The sequence below is a fragment of the Ursus americanus genome, chromosome 13 (genome assembly GCF_024610735.1).
Source record: "Ursus americanus isolate L20-20 chromosome 13, mUrsAme1.1.p, whole genome shotgun sequence".
Classification (NCBI taxonomy): Eukaryota; Metazoa; Chordata; class Mammalia; order Carnivora; family Ursidae; genus Ursus; species Ursus americanus.
Genome location: NC_142139.1, coordinates 60,698,826 through 60,723,384, shown reverse-complemented (window position 1 = coordinate 60,723,384; position 24,559 = coordinate 60,698,826).

Here is a 24,559-nt window from a genome sequence, read left to right as displayed (position 1 = left end):
ATGCTGTCTTGGTGATCACAGCTTTGTAGTATAGCTTGAAATCCGGCAACATGATGCCCCCAGCTTTGTTTTTCCTTTACAACATTTCCTTGGTGATTCGGGACCTTTTCTGGTTCCACACAAATTTAAGGGCTGTTTGTTCCAGTTTTTTCAAAAATGTCATTGGTATTTTGATTGGGATGGCGTTGAAAGTGTAGACTGCTCTGGGTAGCATAGACCTTTTAACTATGTTTATTCTTCCAATCCATGAGCATGGAATATTTTTCCATCTTTTTGTGTCTTCTTCAATGTCTTTCAAGAGTGATCTGTAGTTTCTAGAATATAGATCCTTTACCTCTCTGGTTAAGTTAATTCTGAGTTATCGTATGATTTTTGGTGCTATTGTAAATGGAATCAATTCCCTAATTTCTCTTTCTTCAGTCTCATTGTTCGTGTATAGAAATGCAACTGATTTCTGAGCATTGATTTTGTATCCTGCCACGTTACTGAACTGTTCTATAAGTTCTAGTAATTTGGGGATGGAGTCTTTTGGGTTTTCCGTATACAGTATCATGTCATCTGCCAAGAGAGACAGTTTGACTTCTTCTTTGTCAATTTGAATACATTTTATCCCCTTTTTGTTGTCTGATTGCTGTTGCAAGGACTTCTAGTACTATGTTGAATAATAATGGCGAGAGTGGGCATCCTTGTCGTGTTCCTGATCTTAAGGGAAATGCTTTCAGCTTTTCCCTATTGAGAATGATATTTGCTGTAGGGTTTTTATAGATGGTTTTTATGAAATTGAGGAATGTATCCTCTATCCCTATACTCTGAAGGGTTTTAATCAGGAAAGGATGCTGTATTTTGTCAAATGCTTTTTCTGCATCAATTGAGAGGATCATATGGTTCTTGAATCTTTTCTTGTGATGTGTTCTATCACACTGATCGATTTGCGAATGTTGAACCACCGTTGCATCCCAGGGAAGAAACCCACTGGGTTGTGATGGATAATCCTTTTAATGTACTGTTGGATCCTATTAGCTAGGATCTTGTTGAGAATTTTGGTGTCCATATTCATCAGGGATATCAGTCTATAATTCTCCTTTTTTGATGGGGTCTTTGCCTAGTTTGGGGATCAAGGTAATAATGGCCTCATAGAATGAGTTTGGTAGTTTTCCTTCTGTTTCTATTTTTTGAAACAGCTTCAGGAGAATAGGTATTATTTCTTCTTTGAATGTTTGGTAGAATTCCCCAGGGAATCCGTCAGACCACGGACTCTTGTTTTGGGGGAGGTTTTTGATCACTGCTTCAATCTCTTCACAATTAATCGGTCTGTTTAAATAATCAATTTCTTCCTGTTTCAGTCTTGGTAGTTTATAAGTTTCCAGGAAGGCATCCATTTCTTCCAGCTTGTTTAATTTATTGGCATATAGTTGTTGATAATAGTTTCTAATGATCCTTCCTATTTCATTGGTGTTTGTTGTGATCTCTCCCCTTTCATTCATAATTTTATTAATTTGGGTCCTCTCTCTAAACTTTTGAATAAGTCTGGCCAGTGGCTTATCAATCTTATTTATTCTTTCAAAGAACCAGCTTCTCGTTTTGTCGATCTGCTTGACTGTGCTCCTGGTTTCTAATTCATTGATCTCTGCTCTAATCTTGATCAACTGCCTTCTCGTGCGTGGGTTAGGCCTATTCTTCTGTTCCAGTGCCAGCTTCTTGAGGTGAGAATATAAAAACTGCATTTAAGATTTTTCTATTCTTTTGAGTGAGGCTTGGATGGGTATGTATTTTCCCCTTAGGACTGCCTTTGCAGTGTCCTATAGGTTTTGGACCGATGTATTTTCGTTTTCATTGGTTTCCATAAATAAGCTCATTTTTAATTCCCTGGTTTACCCAATCATTCTTAAGCAGGATGGTTCTTAGTTTCCAAGTGTTTGAGTTTCTTCCAAATTTTTCCTTATGATTGAGTTCCAGTTTCAAAGAATTGTGGTCTGAGAATATGCAAGGTATAATCTCAGTCTTTTGATATCGGTTGAGACCTATTTTGTGAACCAGTATATGGTCTATTCTGGAGAAAGTTCCATGTGCATTTGAAAAGAATGAGTATTCTGTTGTTCTGGGGTGTAGTGTTCTGTATATATCTATGAGGTCCACCTGGTCCAGTATGTCATTCAAAGCTCTTGTTTCTTTGTTGATTTTCTGCTTAGGCGATCTGTGTATTGCTGAGTGCGGAGTGTTGAAGTCCCCTACTATTAATGTATTATTATCTATATGTCTCCTTATTCTGCTTAAGAGTTGGCTTATGTATCTAGCTGCTCCCCTGTTGGGGGCATAGATATTTATAATTGTCATATCCACTTGTTGGATATATCCTTTAAAAATAATATAGTTTCCTTCTTTACCTCTAACTACAGTCTTTAGCTTAAAATCTAATCTGTCTGATATGAGAATTGCTACCCCAGCTTTCTTTTGAGGTCCATTTTCATGAAAAATGGTTCTGCATCCCTTCACTTTCAGTCTGGATGTAACTTTAGGTTCAAAATGAGTCTCTTGTAGACAGCATATGGATAGGACATGTCTTTTTATCCAATCTGCAACCCTGTAGTGTTTTATGGGATCATTTAGGCCATTCACATTGGGAGCGATTATTGAGAGATATGATTTTAATGATGTCATGTTGCCTGTGAAGTCTCTCTCTATAGATCATAAATTTCTGTTCTGTATCACTCTTGGGTTTTTTTTACTTTTATAGAACCCCCTTTAATATTTCTTGTAGGGCTGGCTTGGTGGTCACATATTCTTTCAGTTTCTGCTGGTCTTGGAGGGTCCTTGTCTCTCCATCAATTCTGAATGACAGCTTTGTAAAGGATCCTTGGCTGTATGTTCTTCTCACTTAGTGCTCTGAGTATGCCTTGCCAGCTTTTCCTGGCTTGCCAGGTCTCTGTAGACAGGTGTGACATTATTTTGATGTTCCTCTCTCTGTAGGTCGGGATTCAGGAATAGAAGAAATATTTATCACAGGGGAGACCAAGGGATTTCTTGCATCGTGGATAGATCAGAATTTTTTATGACAAGTCCAGCAATCTGAAAAGGTAAAACACTTGAACAATGGCCTGGGAGATACAGATTAAGGCATTATCTTTCCAGGTCAATGCTAGAGTAAAGTGGAAAAGAGAATAAAGGTTTCCCATTTAGTTAAAGTATGAAGTCTTGATCCAATGTCTTGGGTGGAAGCAGTCTACCTTGATGTCAGCTATATGTCTTCCTCATCAATTTGATTCAGAAGTTTCGAGGATCTGTACAGGACCAGATGTCAGATAGAAACTTTTTTAGTTCTGATATGTATGCCCAAGGCTTAATATCATCTACTTTTGCATGAGTGTCAGTTGTAGAAGCACTTGGTAAGGTCCTTTCCAGTGGAGCTCAAGGACTATTTCCGGAATACCCAGTTACCAGGTTCTAGTCTGTAATCAACAAGATCCTTTGAATTGGGATCCAGGGAAGCTTTTCTAGCCCATTGATGATAGGATTTAGCAAAGGACATTAAGGACTCACATTAGCTGGTCATACTAGCACGAGTCACCAAAGATCAGCAGAAAGTTGTATACCAATAGACATTGTTCTACCAGGGACTATCTCATGTGGAAGGAGTTCATGTTTTCCAAAGAGCACACTGCAAATAATCATAAGAACCAGAGGCAGTACCTTAGGCCAAAGGAATCCAGTAATCTCAGCAAGTTTAGAAAGTTTGAGGATCCCATTTGTTCTCCTGAACTTGCCTGATGATTGAGGGTGATAGGAACAGTATTAATTCCAAGAAGTTCCCCAAGGGTTTTGTAAAGTTTCCTATGATTTGCCCAGTGAAGTGGGTACCTCATTACTGTAGATTATGGAAGGTATACCCCAGGTGAGACACACATTTTCTAACAGTTTCTTTGCCACTGTGAGGGGATCAGCCTTGTGGCAAGGGAGGCTTGAACCCATCTGGAAAATATACCTAAGGAGAATATATTGATAACCCATACTAAGTGGCAGTTGAATGAAGTCTAACTCTAAGCATTCAAACAGCCTTGAGGTAGGAAGTCTGAAGCCTCTATGGACAAAAATAGTTTTTGTAGGATTGTGGACTGACAGGTCAGACATTAACAGTAGAATGTCTTAGCAGTTTTATAGAAATTTCTCCACCATTGTCTATTCATAAATGCACCATGGTGGGTGAAGAATGTAAAAACCAAAAGATAGGGTTTTCCAGAGCACTAGGAAGAACAAAGTGGCCATCCTGGGTTTCCCATAGCCCCTACTGTTTATTTAATTTACAATCATTGTATGTCCATCTTAATTTATCTAATTCAGGAACAGACTGTCACAATTTTGTAAGGATGTCAAGGTGGCAAAAGACTTACAATAAGGGGTCTTTTTTTGTAGAAGAAGAATGAACTTCATCCACATGTGCTACAACTTTTATAGATTCTATTGCTGCTACATTTTAATAAAAATCAGCTAGGACATTCCCCTGATACTCAGGTTTGGTGCTTTTAATGTGAGCCTCAGTTTTGATGACAGCAATTTCAGAAGGTAAGAGAATAGCAGTAAGAAGTTCTTTACTTATTGTCCATTTTTATTGGTGTCCCCGAGGACATAAGAAATACCCTTTGTTTCCATAACATACCCAAGCCATGGATGACCCCAAAGGAATATCAGCTATCAATATAGATATTAATAGTTTGTCCTTTTGATTACTGGTGTCTTTGGTAAGAGCATGAATCTCCGCTTGTTAGACTGACTTAGAGCTTGTGGGAGGCTTTTCCTTTCAAGTAGTTCCTATTGTGTAGTAATAGCATAACGAGCTTAGAAATTCTCTTTTTCTAAGGTATGATTCATCAGAAAAACAAGATTAAATTCAGGTTAGTTAACAGAGTGCCTTGTAAATCAGGACATGGTGTCACAAAATGGGATGCTAGTACCTCGAAGTCATGGGGCTTGCTTATGTCAGGCAGAGGTAGTACCATTGCAGAATTAAGAATGTTGCAACATTTAAGATGCGGATTAGGTGGTGAAAGCAGAAGGATCTCATTGGAGGTTAGTCCACTTGCGGAGAAATGTTGAGTCAATTCAGAGTTAAGACTTTACAGTGTATGGTTTCTCTGGGAAACAAACTGAGGGCTTCAGAGGGTAGAGGGTTGGGGGACTGGGATAGGCCAGTGATGGGTATTAAGGAGGGCACATATTGCATGGTGCACTGGGTGTTATATGCAATTAATGAATCATGGAACATTACCAAAAACTAAGGATGTACTGTATGGTGACTAACATAACATAATAAAAAATTATTATTAAAAAAAAAGACTTTACAGTGTATGGTTTCTAAAGGTCATTTCCTAAGGTTAAATCTGCTTAGGCTTCTACTAACTTTGTGGCTGCAGTTATAGCCTTAAGACAGCTGGAAGAGGCAAGAGCAACTAAATCAAGTTATATCCTACAATAGGCAACAGGCCTCTGTTTATTACCATGTCCTTGTGTGAGTCTTCTCAGGGCCTGATTGTCTTTTTCATGCAAAAACAAGGTGAAAGGTTTTGAACAGTTAGGTAACCCTTGGGCAAGCAGTTCTTACAGAGCCTGTTTCAGTCCCTTGAAGGCCTATTTATGTTTATCTTCCCAAGGAAGGAGTTCAGGGACTGAAGTTTTAGTAAGTTCATAGAGTGAGGAAGTCAATGGGCAAAAATTAGGAATCCATGATCTGCAAAAATCAGCCAAGCCTAGAAATCCATGAAGTTGTCACTTAGTTGTGGGCCAAGGAAATCTTTAGATTTTTTAAATCCTTTTTGAATAGCTGGATTCCTTCAGTACTCAGATTATGACCTAAGTAATGAACAATGTCTAGAGATCATTGTAATTTCTTTAAAGATTTTATGTCATACCTTTTCAATTAACTGTTGCAGCAAATAATTGCAATCTTTTATGGATGTTTCTTTGGTACCTGAGCACAGCAAGAGATTGTCTAAATATTGCAAAAAGGTCTATTTCCCAGGGAACTGAAGGGTGCTTAAATCAAGGTGGAGTACTTGAGAAAAATAAAAAGGGCCTTTGGTGAACCATTGAGGTATGGCTGTCCAGCTATATTGTTGATTGTTCCAGGTAAAGGCAGATAGGTATTGTTTGTGGAGGTCTATGGGGATGCTAAAATGACTGAACAAAGGTCCATAACAATGAACCATTTTGAGTCCAGTGGGACTTGAGACAAAGGAGTTTTGGGTTTGGATAAATTGGGAAATGGAGAATAACTATGCTGTTAGTAATTCAAGTGCTGGACAAATTGCCATTCCCTTCTGAACTGGCAAGATGGGTCTATTATGGGAGCAGGTACAAGGAATGATTAACCCCTGGGCAAATAGGTCTTCCACTCTTGGAGTGAGGCCTTGTGTAGCCTCAGACTTTAATAGATATTGAGACAATTTAGGATGAGATGTAGTCATATTTATCAGAAACTTTATAGACTCTGGAGTTTTCATTCTCCCAGTGTCCCAGAAGCTGTCCACAGATTTTGGCCCTAACAATATTGCTAAATTCTTCACTTCCGACAATTCCGAATGTGGAAAATAGACTGAACCAGCAGGCCGAAACAAATGAGAACTGCAGACTGATCCCCCAACAATTGAGAACCACAGCAAGCAGTTCCCAGTGTGGCATCTGGGGATGGAACCAAAGACTGGGGTAACCAATCAAATGTGGAATTGTGGTCCAAACTACCAGAAATTTCCAGTGTAAAACTAGTGATTTCACACAAATATAGAACTGACTAGAAAGCCAATTGGATCAGGAGACTGATGCAAAGAGAGCAGAGCTCAGAACAAAGAACTTAGCTACAGCCCTTAGCAATGGTGAGAGAGTTTTGATTTTTCTCAAAAAGGAGTTTGTGGGAACTATGCTTGTATTTCTCATTGTCCTTTAGTGTTGTCAGAAGTTCACTTCACATCCCACCACTGCCACCAAATCTGTTAAATAACAAAAATTCAGCCTAGTAAATTTGAAGATCTAATTGGCTTTATTGAATGATTCATGAATTGGGCAGCATTCCAACTAGCAGATAGAAAAGAGCTGCAAAGAGCTACAGAAGGAGATAGGTCTTTAATGCCTGAACAAGGAAATCATGAACAAACAAACAAAAGCATTATTTCAGACTTAGGCAACCGACCTATGGCAAATAGAAGGGAACTAGTGGCAGATTACCTCACTGGTGCTGACCAGAAGATTCTACACCAACCAGTTAGGATTACTTTCCTGGGGGAAGTTGTAACTACATTTAGGCTGAGTATTAAGTCTAGTGGGCTTAGCATAAGGGATAGCATTTGGAGTCTATTGTTTCTTTTCTTTCTTTTTTTTTTTTTTAAATCTGGATCTTAATATACACCCAGCACTGTTTTTACATGCATTCAAAGTATTACCTCATTTGACCTTTATAATAACCTTATGAGGTAGATCCTACAATCTATATTTTATAGATGAGAAATCAGAGGTTAATTAACTTTCCAAGATCAGACACTAATAGGTGCTTAAACTGGAATTAGAAATCAGGGAGTTTGGCTCTAGAGACCATGCTCTCAAACAGTTTGCTGAGCTGCCTCTCAGAGTACAATGTGGGAGCCACACACAGCCTGCAAACCCCACTCCCACTATCCATGACGTGTTTACCTTATATAGGTTTGAGTCATCTCCAGGGGGGAAAAAAAAGAACTGAGACAGGAAACTGGAATAAATAATGAGGGAAACTTTTTTTGCTCTTGAAGGTTTTTTTTTTTTTTTTTAGTAACTTTCTAAATTCCCTTCCTACATTCCAGTTTTTAGCTTTTTGTCTGATAATTAGAGTAATAATCTACATTGTATTCAAGAGTATTATTTTAAATGGCTTAATTATCCAAGCCCTTTTTCAAATACATACTCCTGTATATACAATTAATTAAACAATTTCATCCCTTGTTAGATACCAATTTTTCCTGGTTTCTCACAGAAGTTAACAAAGCTGTTTATTTTCTCTGAACTTTATAAACCCATCTATTCCTTCATAAGTTATGTATTTTCTACTGTGAATGTCTTCTCCTTCAATCATTGCTAGTTCATTTCTACCCTGGCTGTCATGGCATATGAAATCTCAATCAGGGAAGTTTTTTCCCTGAGACAAAGCAAAACAAATATGTATATGTAAACATTCTTCCTTATACCTGTATTTCTGTCTAATTGTTTTTGGAAAGAGAAAGCACCAATGCATTCTACTCTATTCTTGATAAAATAAGAAACATCTGCATACAGTAAATGTGTAGGATAATGAATTAGAAGCTATAAAGCATACTCCATATAAACAATATTTAATATTTCTGAGTTTCTAGAACTCCTAAGGTATTTTACATGATTATATCTGATTGATTGGTCTTACCTGGAAACTCAAAATCCTTTTTATGTTTTGTTTTATTTTGCTATGATTTGCATCAGCATTGCAATATCCAAACGTCATTTTCTTTTATATTGCGCACTGACTTTCAGGGACAGATAAGTGAATTTTTCTGTCATTTGGTTCATTCCTACACACACACACACACGCGCGCGCACACACACACACACACACACACACACACGAAATACTCACTGATATGGTCCAAAAGTAATGAATTATGTGTAAGTGCATGTGGTTCTCCCACTGACTAGTTGTATTACCTTGATAAGTCCCCCGAAATAGTGATTATTCCTATAATCACCAGGTAGGAGATTTAAGGGGTGAAGTCAATGAACACAGTGGATGCTTTAAATGTTCCTTTCATATTAATTGTTGGCTGGCTATAGGAATTTTTAAAGATAAAAGATAGTCTAAAAGTGAAGTTTTATGTAAAAGCAGGCAAAGTAAAACAAAAAAAAACCATTTAAGTAGAGTGTAGATTGGAAAATTACATATTTAAATTGATATAAGTAGAATATTGTATACTTACTTCTAAAATTAGAACAAATCAAATAATACCACGTTTTCTTTAAACTATGACTATAACAAATGAGAAGGTAAAATATTTTCCTTAAAACACGCAGACAATTTTATTTGACTCATATTTGAACATAGCAGTTAAAAAAGGAAAAAAAAAACAGAACAAAACACAATTGTGCTCATTATGCAGGAAAATGCTGGTAATTAAAATATAAAATAAACCTTGAAACATTATTACTTCTGATATATATGAATAAAAATAAGTGTATGAAAATAGAAATCAAGTATTTCATATGCTTATAAAGACCACCACAAAGAAATGTCACAATTGTGTTGATCATAATCATTTAATCTGTTCAGATTGCTATCACAAGATACCACAGAGTAGGCAGTTCATAAGCAAGAAAAATGTTATTTCTCACAATTCTGGAGGTTAGGAGTCCAAGATCAAGGACCCAACATGGTCACATTCTGGTGAGGGTCTTGTTTGTTCATAGTCAACACCTTCTTACTGTGTCCTCAAATGATTGAGTTGTCTAGGGATCCCTCTGGAGCCTTTTTTATAAGGCACTAGTCCCCTTCATGAGTGTTAACCTCATGACTTAAGCAACTCCCAAAGATCTTACCTTCAAATTATCTTTGGGAGTTAGGATTTCAGCATATGAATTTGAGAGGGGGATATAAACATTCAGACTATAACAATTGTATTAACTAAAAAGACTAATAGGAAAGTAATTAAAATCACATACGCACATTCCTAACAATATACAGAGTGCCAGACCAATTCTGCTTAATTTTACCAGAAACTTTTTTATAACACTTTGCTTAGTTCATTAGCAGGAAAATTATCAATAGTTGCTAAATGTATAAAATGTGCATTATTTTTCTATTTCTGCATAACAGATTATGACAAACTTAGTTTCTTAACAAAATTTTATTTTCTCCCAATTTCTCTGTATTAGGAGTCTAGGCACAAATAATCTGAGTCCTCTGTTGAAGGTCTCACCAAACTGAAATCAAGGTGTTTGTCAAGAACGGGTTCTCATTGTATCTAGGGTCTTTGCCCAAACTCATTCGGGTATCGGCAGAATTTAGTTGCCTGCGGTTGTAGGACTGAGTTCCTTTTTCTTGCTTGCTGTTGGCCAGGCATTGCTCTTAGTTCATAGAGGCTGTCATGAACCTTCCAAGATTTCCAGTCTCTCTGACTTCAAGAAGGTCTCAGTCTCTTTTAAGGGGTCACCTAAATAGATCACACCCACCCGAATGATCTCCCTTTAGATTAATTCAAAGTCAACTGATTAGATTACCCACTCAAGGGGAGGGAATTACACACAGATGCATATACCAGAGGGCAGAAATCTTGGGGGCCAACTTGGAATTCTGCCCTTGCACAATGTATATTGTTAATAGAATGTTCTATATCACTAATATTTATACAGATAAATATCTCTTTTGACAAAGCGGATATGCCTCCTTGTTGGAAACCTTATTACTGCAGGTTAAAAGGTAAATCAGGTCCTTATTTTGAAGGATCCTGGTACCACAGTAAGTGTATACAGGAGTGATTCCCCTGATCTCCCCCCAATGACCTGTATCCAATATCCAAAGTAATTATATATTGTAGAACTAGTAATCTGCAGATCTTCCTAGAGCTGTTGGGAAAAAGTCTGAGTTAAGTTTGGCAAAATAAAAACAAAACATCATCATAATCCATAGTTCAGAGTGGGTTGAGGGTATAGAGCTATATGATAGATTCCTGGACCAAGTCAATCTACAGCAGATCCAACAGATTCATCCACCCGCTCTGTGGTCATTTTCACAGTTCCTAACTATGTTAACATGAATATACTTAGCAGCTCACAGAACCCCCACACTGGTTGCCTGCTGTGTAGAATGAGAATGATTTTGGTAGAAAAGTATAAGCAGAAATCTCTATACTGCTTCTTAAATTTAAGAAATTTAAGTTTTGTCATCCTCATTTATATACTCATTGAATTCCCAAATAGTAACCTGCAAGAAAATTCAGATAGATCATGGTAGATGACAATGAAGCTGCATGTATTCGACTGTGTGACAGACCTATTCTCATAGCTGCTGTGCCAGATATGGTGTATTTTCTAGAACAGAAACAGAACCAGAGAGATTCTACACTTGGTATATAGTTGTGGTAGCACAATAAAGTCCCTCCAAAAATATATATGACCTGATCCCCAGAACTTGTGAATATGTTAGGTTATACAGCAAAGGAGAATTAAGGTTGCAGATGGAATTAGGCAGAAGACCTTAAAATAGGGGGATTATCCTGGATTATTCAAGTGGGCCCAAAGGGTCCTTAAAAGCATAAGAGTAAAAAGGAAGAGAACCAGAGAGATGGCAGTGTGAAAAGACTTAGTTCAATATTGCTGGCTCTAAATATGGAGGGAGGAGGCCAAAATAAGTAGGGAAAATCTAGAGACTATAAAAGGCAAGGTAAAAGAAACTTCTCTAGTGTCTCCAGAAAGGACTGCCTCCCCCCACCTGCCATTAATCTTAGTCCTGTGAGATTTGTGTTGGACTTATGATCTACAGAACTGCAAGATGATAAATTTGTGTCATCTCAAGCCACTAAATTTGTGGTATTAGTTATAGCAGCAATAGAAATGTAATATAATAACTGTTAGTTTAGTAAGTGTATTTCATTCCCAAATGCAGGAATTTTCTCAGGAGAGAAAATCAAAAAAATCAAAAACAAAAACAAAATAAAAAACATTCATTGAAATGGACAGTAAATAGTACATGAACTTGACCAAGGACTGTGTTAACTCTGCCATGCTCTGCCACCTTGCAGTCTGAAGGGGTCTTTATTATCTGATTGTTCTACAGAACATCTCTCTGATTCTTTGTTGAGAACTTAGTAAGCAGAAGTAGCAAATAATTCATATGCCTTGTAAGTCAAGGGCTTGCTGAAACAAAGGGCCTGCCACATTCATGAAACTTTTAAAGGTCCAATGACCTGGTACATGCCAGGATATTGGAAATTTCTGTCACTAAGAAAGAGTCACAGTGCTTGCTCTGATTCATTTATCAGGTGACTCACAAGACTGCCAGTTTCAAGTGGGGCCCAGAGCAGAAAAGGCTCAGCAGCAGATGTAGTCTGCAGTACAAACAGCTTTGCTACTTGGGTCATATAATCTAGCAGGTCCAATAATGCTATAGAGCAGGAGTCAGCAAATTGTTCCTGCAAATGGCCAGAGGGTAAATAGTTAGGCTTTGAGAGCCATAGAGTCTCTATTGCAACTACTAAACTCTGCTGATGTAGTGCAACTATTCAACCCTGCCCTTATACTATAACTACTTAACTCCATACTTGTAGTGCAAACATAGCCAGAGACAATACATAAGCAAATGAGTATGGCTGTGTTCCAATAAAATTTTAATTACAAAAACAGGCTCTGACTCAGATTTGGCCCACATGCCATGGTATTCTGAGCCTTGTTATAGAAAAACAGACTAACTAACAACAACAACAACAACAACAACAACAACAAAAACCCATCACGTTGAGTCCTTGGAATACTCCAATAGGACAGTCATGGCACAGACCACTGGGGTTTTGGTATGAGACCTCCCCATCTTCAGTAGGGAACTGTATACCAGTTGCAGTACAACTTCTGGATTTGGGGCCTTAGTGGAGACTGAGTGTCTGACTGTGAAGCATCAAATGACTATATGATTAAAACTATCCAGCATATATTGATTATTGTTAGATCTATTATGCCATAAGTTGATGCCACAGAGCAACAAATCACATGAGTTGTGAAAGGTAGCACAATATGACACCCCAAATATGCCTTTTTGGCACAAGGATTATCTTGAGCTGATTATTTTTGAGAAATCACAGACACAAGAGAAGCTCTGAAAACAAGAGTAGAAGTTGCCCTTTTATAAAGGAAAACTATAAAGGAAATCTTTTTTACGAGTGTCTCCCTTTCTGTACCAGAAAGAGAAGGATGAGTCTAAATCACCTAAAACTCTTATCAATGGAAAAAACACTGACTTAACTGCATAACAAACCTTACCCTTGTTTACTCTGCTTTTCCTAGTAACCTCCCACAGCTGCCCCCAAACACACACACCTTTCTTTCGTTTTTAGTTGAAGATGGTATTTAAGGTGGTGGCTTGGGCCATATTGGGATATTACTCAGTTTCCCTGGGAATCTCCTATGTGTACATGAGGTATATATGTTAACAAACTTCTGTTGTTGTTGTTGTGTTGTTTTTCTCTCTTGTTAACTAATCTGTCTTTTATTACAAGAGGTCTCAGCCATGAACTCAGAAGGGTGGACGGAAGTTATTTTTCTTCCTCTATATTAGATGAACTTCGAACTCTAGAGAGCAAAAGAGGAAGTGGAGGGGAAAAGGTTAAAAAAAGAAGAGTGGAATTGACCTACTGTTAATTTCTTCCTTCCTTCCTTCCTTCCTTCCTTCCTTCCTTCCTTCCTTCCTTCCTTCCTTCTTTTTTCACTTATACTTTTTTATAATACTCTTCAATATTAATTGGCTAATATCAAATGACAAAGTAGAGAATTGAGTAGTGAATTTGATTTCCTTTATTCAAGACAATACAATCCATGGATTGGGGAATATTGTTCCTTACAAGCAGAGGAACACTCTACAAACATAAGTTTTGTAGAGTGTTGGAAGCAGCAATGCAGAAAAAGCACGACTGGCTTTGGGGTCAGGATTTCCTTCAAGGCCAGCAGGTCAATCAGGGAATAAGGAAAGAGTATTTGGCTTATTTTTTTTTGTCTGGGGTTGCACATCTGACCTTATTTAGAACAAGGAAATCATTACAGATATTTTGCAGTTGGGGACTGGTTGGCTGTATATATTTCATGTCTGGTCAAGTGGAGCATTCACAATGGCACAAAAAGTTATCTAAGTTTCAGTTTGCAGACATGGCATCTTGGGCAAGACAGGCTCCATCTTGGGCGTTGACATTTTATTTCAACATTAGGTTCTAAGAATGTATGGAGTGTCCTACTGGCTGGATCCAAGAACCCAGAGGGGATCCCACAGGATCAGTCAAAAGAGTCCTTGGCTCTGTGCAGGATAGAAATCAAATGTGAACAGAGAGGAAGTGAGATCAGATTTGACTGAATAGCATAAGTGATAGAGTATAGCAGTTGGAGTGTCTGGGGAACTCAGAAAGGGAATGAGAGGGAGTAGTATCTTCACTTGGAGACTGGGGTTTTTAGTGAGGATTATGGTCCAGTGTATGTGTCCTCTCAGACATCCAGGAACTGGTCAAAACAAGGGGGAGTGTTCAGGTGTCTTCCTTAAGTCACTTAGGCCCTGGAGCCAGGGGTCTAGGCATCAAGGTCTCTCAAGTCAATGGTCTTGGAAAACATACATAATGACCTTGTCCAGTCACTCCTTAGATTATATTGGAAGACTCCAAAGAAATCATTAACTCCTTGAACTTTATAAGGAGAACATGCATTATTAGTACTGTGAGGGGTGTGGAAGGCAGGGGGTACAGGTCCTAGCAAGAATAGAAGCAGGGAAAAGAGCAAAAGGATCCTTCATGTGATCCCTTCAGTTTCCCAATCTCACAATAGTGAGTGAAACAAACATTAAGGATAAAAACAGCCAAATAGATTATTATAAATTGTCATAAGTGCTATAAAAGAAGAGCACTAAGAATTACAGTGGTAGAACCACTTTAACATCAGGTTTTCTTGTTAAAGTAACATTTAAGGAAATGTTAAGAAATATCTTGAAAAATTAGAGGAAATCAGTAATGCAAAGATTGAAATTGAGAGTGCTCATGGAAAAAAGATAAGCAAGGAAGTTCTTAAACTTCAGAAGACTTTCATAAGTTCAAAGAATTGAAACAAAGCTGAAATTATTAGTATGCAAGGATAGGTGGGAAATTTGAAGAGAAGTGCATTCTCAACTGGGACAATAGTGCCCCCAAGGGGACAAAAATTGGTTCTCGGCACAGTCTGGCCAGTCACATTGTTAATCTGTCATTCTTGATCAAATTAATGCACAGTCCCCACTACTATAACAAATAAACCCCATAATTTCAGTGAGTTAGTATACTAAAAAACTTATTTCTCTCTTATCTAACAGAACTACCAGTTATTTCTATTATGCAGAGAGCTATCTTCCATGAAGCAATTCAGAGAAACAGTTCCTTTCAGTGTAGGGTTCTGGTCAGCAGAAGTAAGAAAAAAAAGGAGAGCATGCATATAATTTTCTCCTTTGTGTTGGCCCAAAAACGATACATATGACTTTGTCAAGAACTGTGAAAGGTCTGAATTTACCTTACTTGCAAGTTAACAAGTTAACAAGACTGCCGCAATTTCATGGATGCTACAGAAGATATGAGATTCCTCACTCAGAAACAAAGGACAGTATATTACTTACCCCAACAGCAGTAGCCAGAGTATCAATATACATTTTGCTCCTATACTCTGAGTCCTCATTTTCATATGGTGACACCAAGAGGGCCAGGTGGTACTTGCACATAGTGGATTATATTCCATTGGAAAAGGACCCCAAGTTTAGGGAATGTGGATCTTTAGTGATGGGCAAGACACATGCCTATTGTTTGCTCTGAGAGAAACATTATGCTTATTATACTAGGCAGTAAGTATGCATACTTTTTGTCCCAGAGGAAGACGCTATCTCTATTTCTATGCACACATTCCTGAAGATAATTCAGGACAAAAACATTCAGTGTCTCAGCTTGTAAAGCATGGAGACATAACAGATCCTACAGAGAATTTTTTAGCCAAAATGTCTACCCATCCTTGTGGCATCATCTTCGTTTTTGATAAAGCTCCCCATTGGATTATACTACTCCCATCAGCTACTCTGAAAAATATGACAAAATTTATTCATTTTTCTTGTATAGCTTTTAAGGTTACTATCAATAGAACTCCAAGAAGCCAGATGTGATTTACCTACAATATTAACCTCAAACGTGCCCCTCAATGTCCCAACAGAACAAGGCTAATGTACCAATAAGGTCTACCTTAGAAAGCCAGGTGGCTTTTTCAAGTTTCTGCATTGAAATTGGCTCAGGGCATTAATCCAGCAGGTTATCGTATCATACAGACTACTCTTTGGTTCTTAAGGATAAAGTCTAAGGCAATCCTAGCCTGTGAGTTAAGACTGACTTGAATGCTTCCAAGGCTCAAATGGCATCATGCCAGCTGAAATGAGCACATGTACTGTATCACCTTTTCTAAATGGCTGATATCCATTGTAGGGAAATTGACCTAATTCATGAGGCAGTTACACTTCCAGGAAGTTCTCCCAAGTAAACTGTGGTAGCCACATTTGGGGAAAATCTCAGTAGTTATCTAATGACTACCTGATCTAATGGCAATATTTACAAAAACACTTTCAGTTTTCCTAATAATTACCATTAAAGAATAAGTGAATATATGTTCAGGTGAAAGGCAAGTTAATAACTAATTTCCATATAAGAAATGTAGTCATAAGGCACAAATTGTGATCCTAGAATAAGACAGTTGTTTGCCACTGTTGGGACCCTTCACCCAGGTGACGCCTGCATCTTTCTGGGGGCCCCAGGATCTCCAACATGCCTTCCTCATTTGCTAATAAGCCTTAGGATTTACTATTCATCTTGAATAATTTAGTTCAGTCATTGATTTTGGAAGGACTACCTGAAAGCTGTCAGTTAAACCTGTCTCATTGTCCATGTCACTGTCCATATGCAACCATCTGTCTCATGCAATCACTGAGTTACAGCTGTGATAACGGGGGTTGAAAAGATATTTGGAGGTGATGACAGTTGCTTTGCATGGAAGGTAGAGGAGCTAAAGCCACTCTCTGCCGTCTTAACATAGTTATCCATGAGATCGATGATCAAATTGTGTTTGAGCTACTTAGTGATAAATTGTAGACCCAGCAGTAATAAGGTTAAAGATGTTTGAAACTGTCTGTGAGAGACTGTATTAGTCAAGATTCTCCAAAAAGACAGATCCAAAACAGAAACAGATACATAAGAAGATATTTATTATGAGAGATTGGCTTCTGTGATTTTGGAGGTCCCATGATCTACCATCTGCAAGTTGGAGGCTCAGGAAAGCTGGGGGTGTAGCTCTAGTCTAAGCCCAAAAGCTTAAGAACCAGGGAAGGTAATCATGTAAGTTCCAGTCTTATATGGGGCCTGAGAATCAAGAGTACTGATGTTTCAGGGTAAGTGGAGAGAGTGAACTTGCCCTTTATCCACCTTTTGTTCTACTGGCCCAGGATGGATTGGATGATGTCCACCTGCAGTGGTGAGGGCAATCTTCTTTACTCAGTTTACTGATTCAAATGATAATTTCTTACAGACATCCTGATAGACACACCCCAATAATGTTTTACCAGCTATCTGATCATCCTTTTGCCTAGTCAGATTGACACATAAAATTAACCATCACAGAGCATATGATGGGTCATTTCCTCCCACAGAAGGAAGACTCCTTGGGTAGTCAGAAAGACAAAAAATATATATATATATATATATATATACACACACACACATATATACACATATATATCAATGTCCTTTCACATACACACACACACACACACACACACACACACACACACACACATATATATATATACACATATATATCGATGTCCTTTTTTCTCCCTACATCTGGGGATCTAAGGTGTTTCTTCCCAAAGTACTGAGGCTTTTTTCTATCGCCCCTGTATTAGGTGTCCATGCTGTGTATCAAATTATTAGACACTTAGCTATTTAACACAACTGCCATCATTTCAAATTTCTGTAGGTCAGGAGTCTGGACATGCCTTAATTTGAGTTATTGAAAATCCTTGTTACTGGCAGAATTTATTCCTTTGTGGCTACAGAACTAAACTTCAATTTCTGGAGACTGCCTTGGCAACTAGAGGCCATCCACAGTTCCTGAAACCATTGTTCCTTGCTATGTAGTAGCTTACTCTTTCAGGAGCAGCAGTACACAGATAATCTTCATGTAATCACAGCAGGGGCATGCCATCACCTTGGACATATAAGGCTGTAAAGTAATCATGGGAGTAACATCACCTTTGTTGTCATAGTAGTGAAGATAGTTGGAAGAAAGGCAGGCAAGGACAAGCCCCCTCATCCCCAAAAAGAAACTACCCTTTAAAAGATTTTACACCACCCTGCAAGGAGCCTTTCCTACGTGAAAGATGACAAAAACCTGATTGGGTGACAAGCACATGAAGGGTTAATCAGATTAAAACAGCCCGGACAACAAAGCCCATAAAAACCCCTAGAGTTAAAAACTTCCCTGGCAACCTTCTCGAGTCCCTCCCTCTTCGGGAGCTTTGTACTCTCACTCAATAAACTTTGCATTGCTGCCCACCACTCTTTGTCTGGTCTGCTTCTTCATTCTTTGAAGCAGCGTGACCAAGAACTGCAGGCACTAAAGGAAAAGAAATCCTGCAACAATTGATCATGTCCATAATCAATGGAAAGGGATTACACAAGAAGGAAAGAATTATAAAGAGCCACCCCATAGTCTATACCCCCATGGTCTGTCCTCTGGCCCCCAGTAATCCATGCCCCCACTTCATGCAATATACATTCATTGCTTCCCAAGGTTCTCATGGGTGCCACTCATTCATCAAGTCCAAAGTCTAAAATCTCATCATCTAAATAAAGTCCAGATGCAGATCAGGATCCTGGTTGTAATGTCTTAAATGAAGTTCCTGGGGCACACTTCTTCATCTGTGCACCTGCAAAACTAAAGACAAGCCTTCACCGGAATACCAATATTAAATAGTGAGACTTAACAGAATAAGAACTATAGATAATTATAAGCTAAAACAAATTTTCCTCTAACCTTCTTAGTCCTTTGATAAGACCCTATGTAAAGATTAACAAGGAGGAAAAAAAAAGTTTTATTAATATGTATACCTCATGTATACATGGGAGATACCCAGGAAAACTGAGTAACCCTCTAAGATGGCCCAACCAACCACCTTGAATATCATCTTCAGCTTAAGACAAAAGAAAGATGTTGAGGGAAGGGGAGGCAATTCAAGGGAAAGTGAGTGGAGGAAATGTTTGATAAACAAAAGCTGTCCTGCCATGCAGATAGTTTCTCAGATGAACAACTTGTTGCTGATAATAGCTCTCTCCCTGGTACAGGTCTCCTTTTTAAATATAAATCGCCCATATAAATGTAGCTTTTCTTTACAAAAGGGTAACTTCTATTCTGCTTTCAGAGCTTCTGTATCTGCAGTTTCTCAAAAATAATCAGCTCAAACTAATTCTTATGCCAAGAGGCATTATCTTGGGGGGTGGAATATTCTGCTACCCTTCGCCAGTCCCAGTCAGAAAGGAGAGCTAGTGGGGGGGTTACAAAGGGGTCACTAGCACAGCAGATCTGAAATACAGCTAGACAAATGTTTGGCATTTCTTGATTAGTTTTCAAGATCTGAGGATAACTCTCCATGTCATTCCACTTCACTCTCTGGTTTCCTCCTTTTTTATGGAAGCTAGCACACTTCTGAAGCTGAATAATTTTCAGTCTATTTCCTGCCAGTAGAATTTTGGAGATCTGACAGCTGCCTTTTACTTTACACTGTCTCTGTCACTTTCAGTCCAATGAACAGGTTTGGGGTGTTTTTTTATTTTTATTTTTATTTTTTTTAAATAAACTTCTCAAAACTTTCTAAGTCTCCCTTTAATTTCAATGGAGTTACCTCCATTTGACAAAATTCACCTCCACAGATTTTTCCAAATTAATCCTTCCTCTGTTTTAGCTTCCTGCTGTGATAGATAAGGGTTAATGCCCTTAAGCCTCCTGGAGGCCTAGTGGTTTGATTAAGAGGAGCAATGAGGCACACCCTTAATCTCCTCAAAGGGCCCTTTGTGTGAATGAATGTTCTTTGTTTTTTGGGGGAAGTTTTAGCAAAAGTTTTTACAGCCACATCCTTGGCTTTTTCCCTAAACCAAGACTTCAGAAATGATTTCTGAATTTTTGCATCTTTTGCCATTTTATATGGTGAGAATGTCCAAATTCATCAAGTTCTGATTGCTTTTTGTTTAACTGTTTTATTCTAAATTTCTTTCTCCTGCCTTTTACTATATAAGCAGAGGAAATAAACCATTTTACTATAAGCAGAGGCGCTACCTTCATTACTTTGCTTGGAAATCTTTTTAGCTAAACAGACACTTCACTTACAATTCTGCTTTCCTTTGACATCAGGAGATAGTTTGCTAAGCTTTCTGCCACCATATACATTAAAAGGTGGGAATCCTGGGGAGCTACCCTACATCTGCTGTCACCCCAAAATCCCTTTCCAGTTAGCTATAACCACATTTTTTTCCTCTCTCTCAATCATCTTCTACTCACACACAAACCTTTTGTCTGGAAAATTCAGATACAAGAAGTACGAGGGAATTTTTATAAAACTTAAAGAAACCTACTACATCCCCAAAAAGGTCACAAACGGGTCATTCTAGGGGGACTTGGCAAACAGTAGACTGCCACCAAGAGGGCGCACCGATCAGGCCAGACTGGAGTTATTGCTGGAGGAAAGAAAGAAGTATCATACCCAGAAATGGTCAAGGCATACCGCTGAATTTTCAAAATAAGTCTATTAATCTCCATTATTTTCATCCTGATCATTACCCAAGAAACACCCAAGAGGACATGCTGCCTTTCTAGAGATAGCTGCATTCATTGACTAATTTGCATTTCCAGGTCTGTGGATTAGAAAGAGGTACAGGATGTAGAGTTAGAAAATGTTCGGAGTCAGTTTTTGAAAATGTTATTCCAATATTCGGTAATACCAAATGATGTGGACAGTAGGTTCATTAAACACCTCATCTATGAGTCCATTGTTGATTCCAGGTGGTGTTATCAAAAAACAGGCCCTTATCATGAATATTTACATGGGTGAACTAGGGAGTCTGCACAGCAACTGCAGTTTGTTTCTATCGTTTGGAATCCCAAAGAAGGATGTCTTCAATCTGCCAGGATGCAATGTTTAAAATGGCATACCAAACAGCTAGGTTATTTGCAATAGCTTATGTTTCAGAAAAATTATATATTTTTTAAAAATGTACTAAAGGGGGTATTGGCCAGAGATAACGACAATAGCCTTTTCTTCTACCTACTGAGTGGAGTGACCACCTGTGCTTTTGTTTCTGCATAGTTAGGGAGGTTGAGTAGTCCAGTAACCCAGGCTTGTGGGTACCATTAGTGACCCAGGATCAGGTGTTTAGGGAAATCTCTGACAATTGTGAGTCCCATTGAGCTAGCAATTTTGCTTTAGGCAGTGGAGTGGGATATTATGTTTTCCCCAAAGGAACAGCTGCCACTTTTTAAATGTAAAACAGATTCCAGTGAAAAAAGGCTGGCTGTATTCTAGAATGTGCCATTTCTATTTAACAAGGCTTGTTAGGTCCTTCCTATCTTTTTGATCACCAAGTCTGAGTTGAACCACCCCAAAATGAGAATATCAGACAGGAGGGTCACAATGACTCCATAAATCAGGTATTTAGTTTTGATAAAAAGTTCAGTAGTGAGCTAATAGCTGCTTTTCAAAGGGTCTGTACCTGAGTGTCATGTCAAGGAGGTGATGAATCCAAAACTATATGTAGCAATTCTAGGTGGAAACCAGAGTCTATATATTAGTTCCGTATATATTAGTACCTGTCATAACAAAGTACCACAAGCTGAGTGGTTTAGAACAACAGAAACTACCTCTCTCACAGTTCTGGAGGCTGGTAGTCTGAAATCAAGATGTTGGCAGGGCTATATTCCCCCGAAGGCTCTAGAAAAAGCTTCTTCCTTGGCTCTCCCTTCCTTCTGGTGGTTGTCAGAAGGACTTGGCATTTCTTGGTTTGCTGTTGTCACTCAAATCTCAGCCTCCACCCTATGTGCCTTGGGCCTTCATGTGGTGTTTTCCTCTCTGTGTGTCTGTGCCCAAATGTACTTCTTAGAAGGACACTAGCCATTGGATTAAGGCCACCTTGATTCTCTATGATCTCATTTTAACTTTATTTTATCTACAAAGACCTAATTTCCAAATAAGGTAACATTCACAAGTACTGGTAGTTAGAACTTTAATATACCTTTTGGGAGAATCCGATTCAATCCACAATAGGTTCCAGTTATCAAAATTGTCAGTCACTGAAATTCCAAGTGGGATTGCAGTACACCAAGGTAGAAACACTACTCTACACTGACTCCTGGAAGCATCTCCCTGACGCTACTGGGATGAGAAGTAAAACATATAACATAGCACTTCCTGCCACATCAGATGTAGAAGCAGCCCAAAAGTACATTGAATTGATCCAAAGGGTATCCCTACAAGGTCACATTAGCATCTCTCACCTACTATGAACCCTTGCCAAACTGCTTTAGCTATATTTGGGCACTACTCTTACCACGGAAGTGAGTTCGTTATCTGTTTGGGTACCCAATCCAACATAGTGATGAAAGATTAAAACCCTCCCTATCCCAAAGTTCAAAGTATATATGACCTTTGGTTCTCCTTGGGATCAGAAAGACCTTGGCTCTACCACTTTATCCCTAAAAGCAGATGAAATTGGACTAGTAGAGGAGTGAGTTCAGTGAGTGAAGAGGGAGAGAGTGGCTCCTCATTAGTGACCAAGGCACATTTGTTTCCAGTTTCAGCTGTCAGTCTCTCATGGCTCAACCAAATAAATTTTAATGCTTTCGGTACGTGTAAAGTTCCAAATCTCACTGCAAGGTACTCATTGCCAACATTATTTCAGCTTAGAAATGGTTTGGCTCAGTAGCCACAATTACATTGCCTTTCAGATGAGGCTGTAGAGATGCCCACCCCAACTTCCTAATAATACCTCTTCCTCTGCTTGCCCAGACAAGAGTAAGAATGACCAAGTCGCCATTTGTCCCATTTGTTTCAAACATATTTCTTGTTACTTGGTCTCTAAACTTTCATTAACAGGCAGGGCAAGTGCTGCCCATTATTTCCTCTCCCCATTCAACACTTGGGTGACAACACTCACAGGGTAGTTTTCTCATATCACTGATCCCAGGATGCGGGGCTTTTGTCCTTCCTCTTCCAAAAATCCATGTCTCTGTCAGCATCCCATCTTCAGAGCCAAAACCATCAAGAACTGTGAAGAGTTTGAGATTTTACCCTACTTGCCAGCTAACCTGTGAAGGGGACCAGAATATGCAACCCTAAAATATGCCACTTTCACATAAGGCTTATTTTGAGCTGAAGGCAATTGAAGAACAGACACAGGAAAAGCTCTAAAAACAGAGCATTTTTTTTTGTAAAGGAAATTTGCATTTATAAAGTAAATTTACATTTGTAAATGTGTCTTCTCCTGTACCAGGAAGAGAACAACTCTTATCAGGGGGACGCTTAATCATCTGAGATGACTGGACTCCTATTAGCCCAGACTCTGCATAGCAAATCTTACTGAACAACCCTTGTTTACCATATGTTCTTGACACCTTTCCACAGTTTACTCCCTCCCCAAGAGGCTTCAACCCTCTTTTGCTTTGTCTAGCCTCTTCCCCACACTTTGTCACCCTTTGGGATAATATACAAGTCACCAAATTCAGGCCACCTACTTGAGTCATATTTCTTTGTAAACTCCCATGTGCACATAAATTATCAAATCTGGTTTTTTCTCTTGTTAATCTGTCTTTTATTTTATCAGTTTGATCCAAGGCCCCCAGCCTTTGAACCTAGGAGGATAGCTGAAGAGGTTTTTTTCCTCCCCTGCACCTACCACAACTTCACGAATACTTTCAGAAAACACAAGACTCAAGTCAGAGACAAAAGACAATTTATTAGTTACACCAATAGGAACAGCCAGAGTGTCAGCTTTTTTTTTTTTTTTTTTTTGACAGTTTCCAAGCTTGAACCCTATAGGGCAACACAGAGAAGGCCAGATACCTGAACACACAGTGAATTACTTTAAAAGAGAGAATCTCTGAGCTTACGGAACTAAACTTTTTAGTAATAGGCATAATCATACCTACCCTCTGCTTCTGAGGAAATATTATTATTTTTTGTATTATTATTTTAGTACTAGACAGTAAGTGTGCTTGTCCTATGGCTCTGTGCTCCACAGTAGACCCTGTCTTTATCTCCCATGGCTATAAGCAAGCTTGCCATTTTCTCCAGAAGGAGACACTATTTCTATTTTCTGGGGCCACTTACTGTGTAAGTAGCCTTGAAAATACAGCCCTAAACAGCATGTAGTCAATGCCTCTGCTCACGAAACTCACAGATATGCAAGAGAAACATGAAGAATTTTCTCCTAGCACATTTTTACTCACATTTTATTGACAAGTAGTGGTTCCAAGGCCTCACCTAGATGAGAGTAGACCTGGGAATAACAGTCTCTGGCTGCATAGATGTCTCCCATTTATAACCTAAGGATTAAAATCATGAATTCCCTTGAAAAGGTAGCCTTTGCTCCTTGAGTCTTATAGACTAAATATGGATTGTAAAATTTTATATAAAAGGAAATAAAAATCAATAAAATTTAGTAAGCACATTTGGGCTTTCAAATCATCTTTCCGATGTGAAGAAATTTTCTCAAGGCACTTGGCAGGTGAAATGGTACAT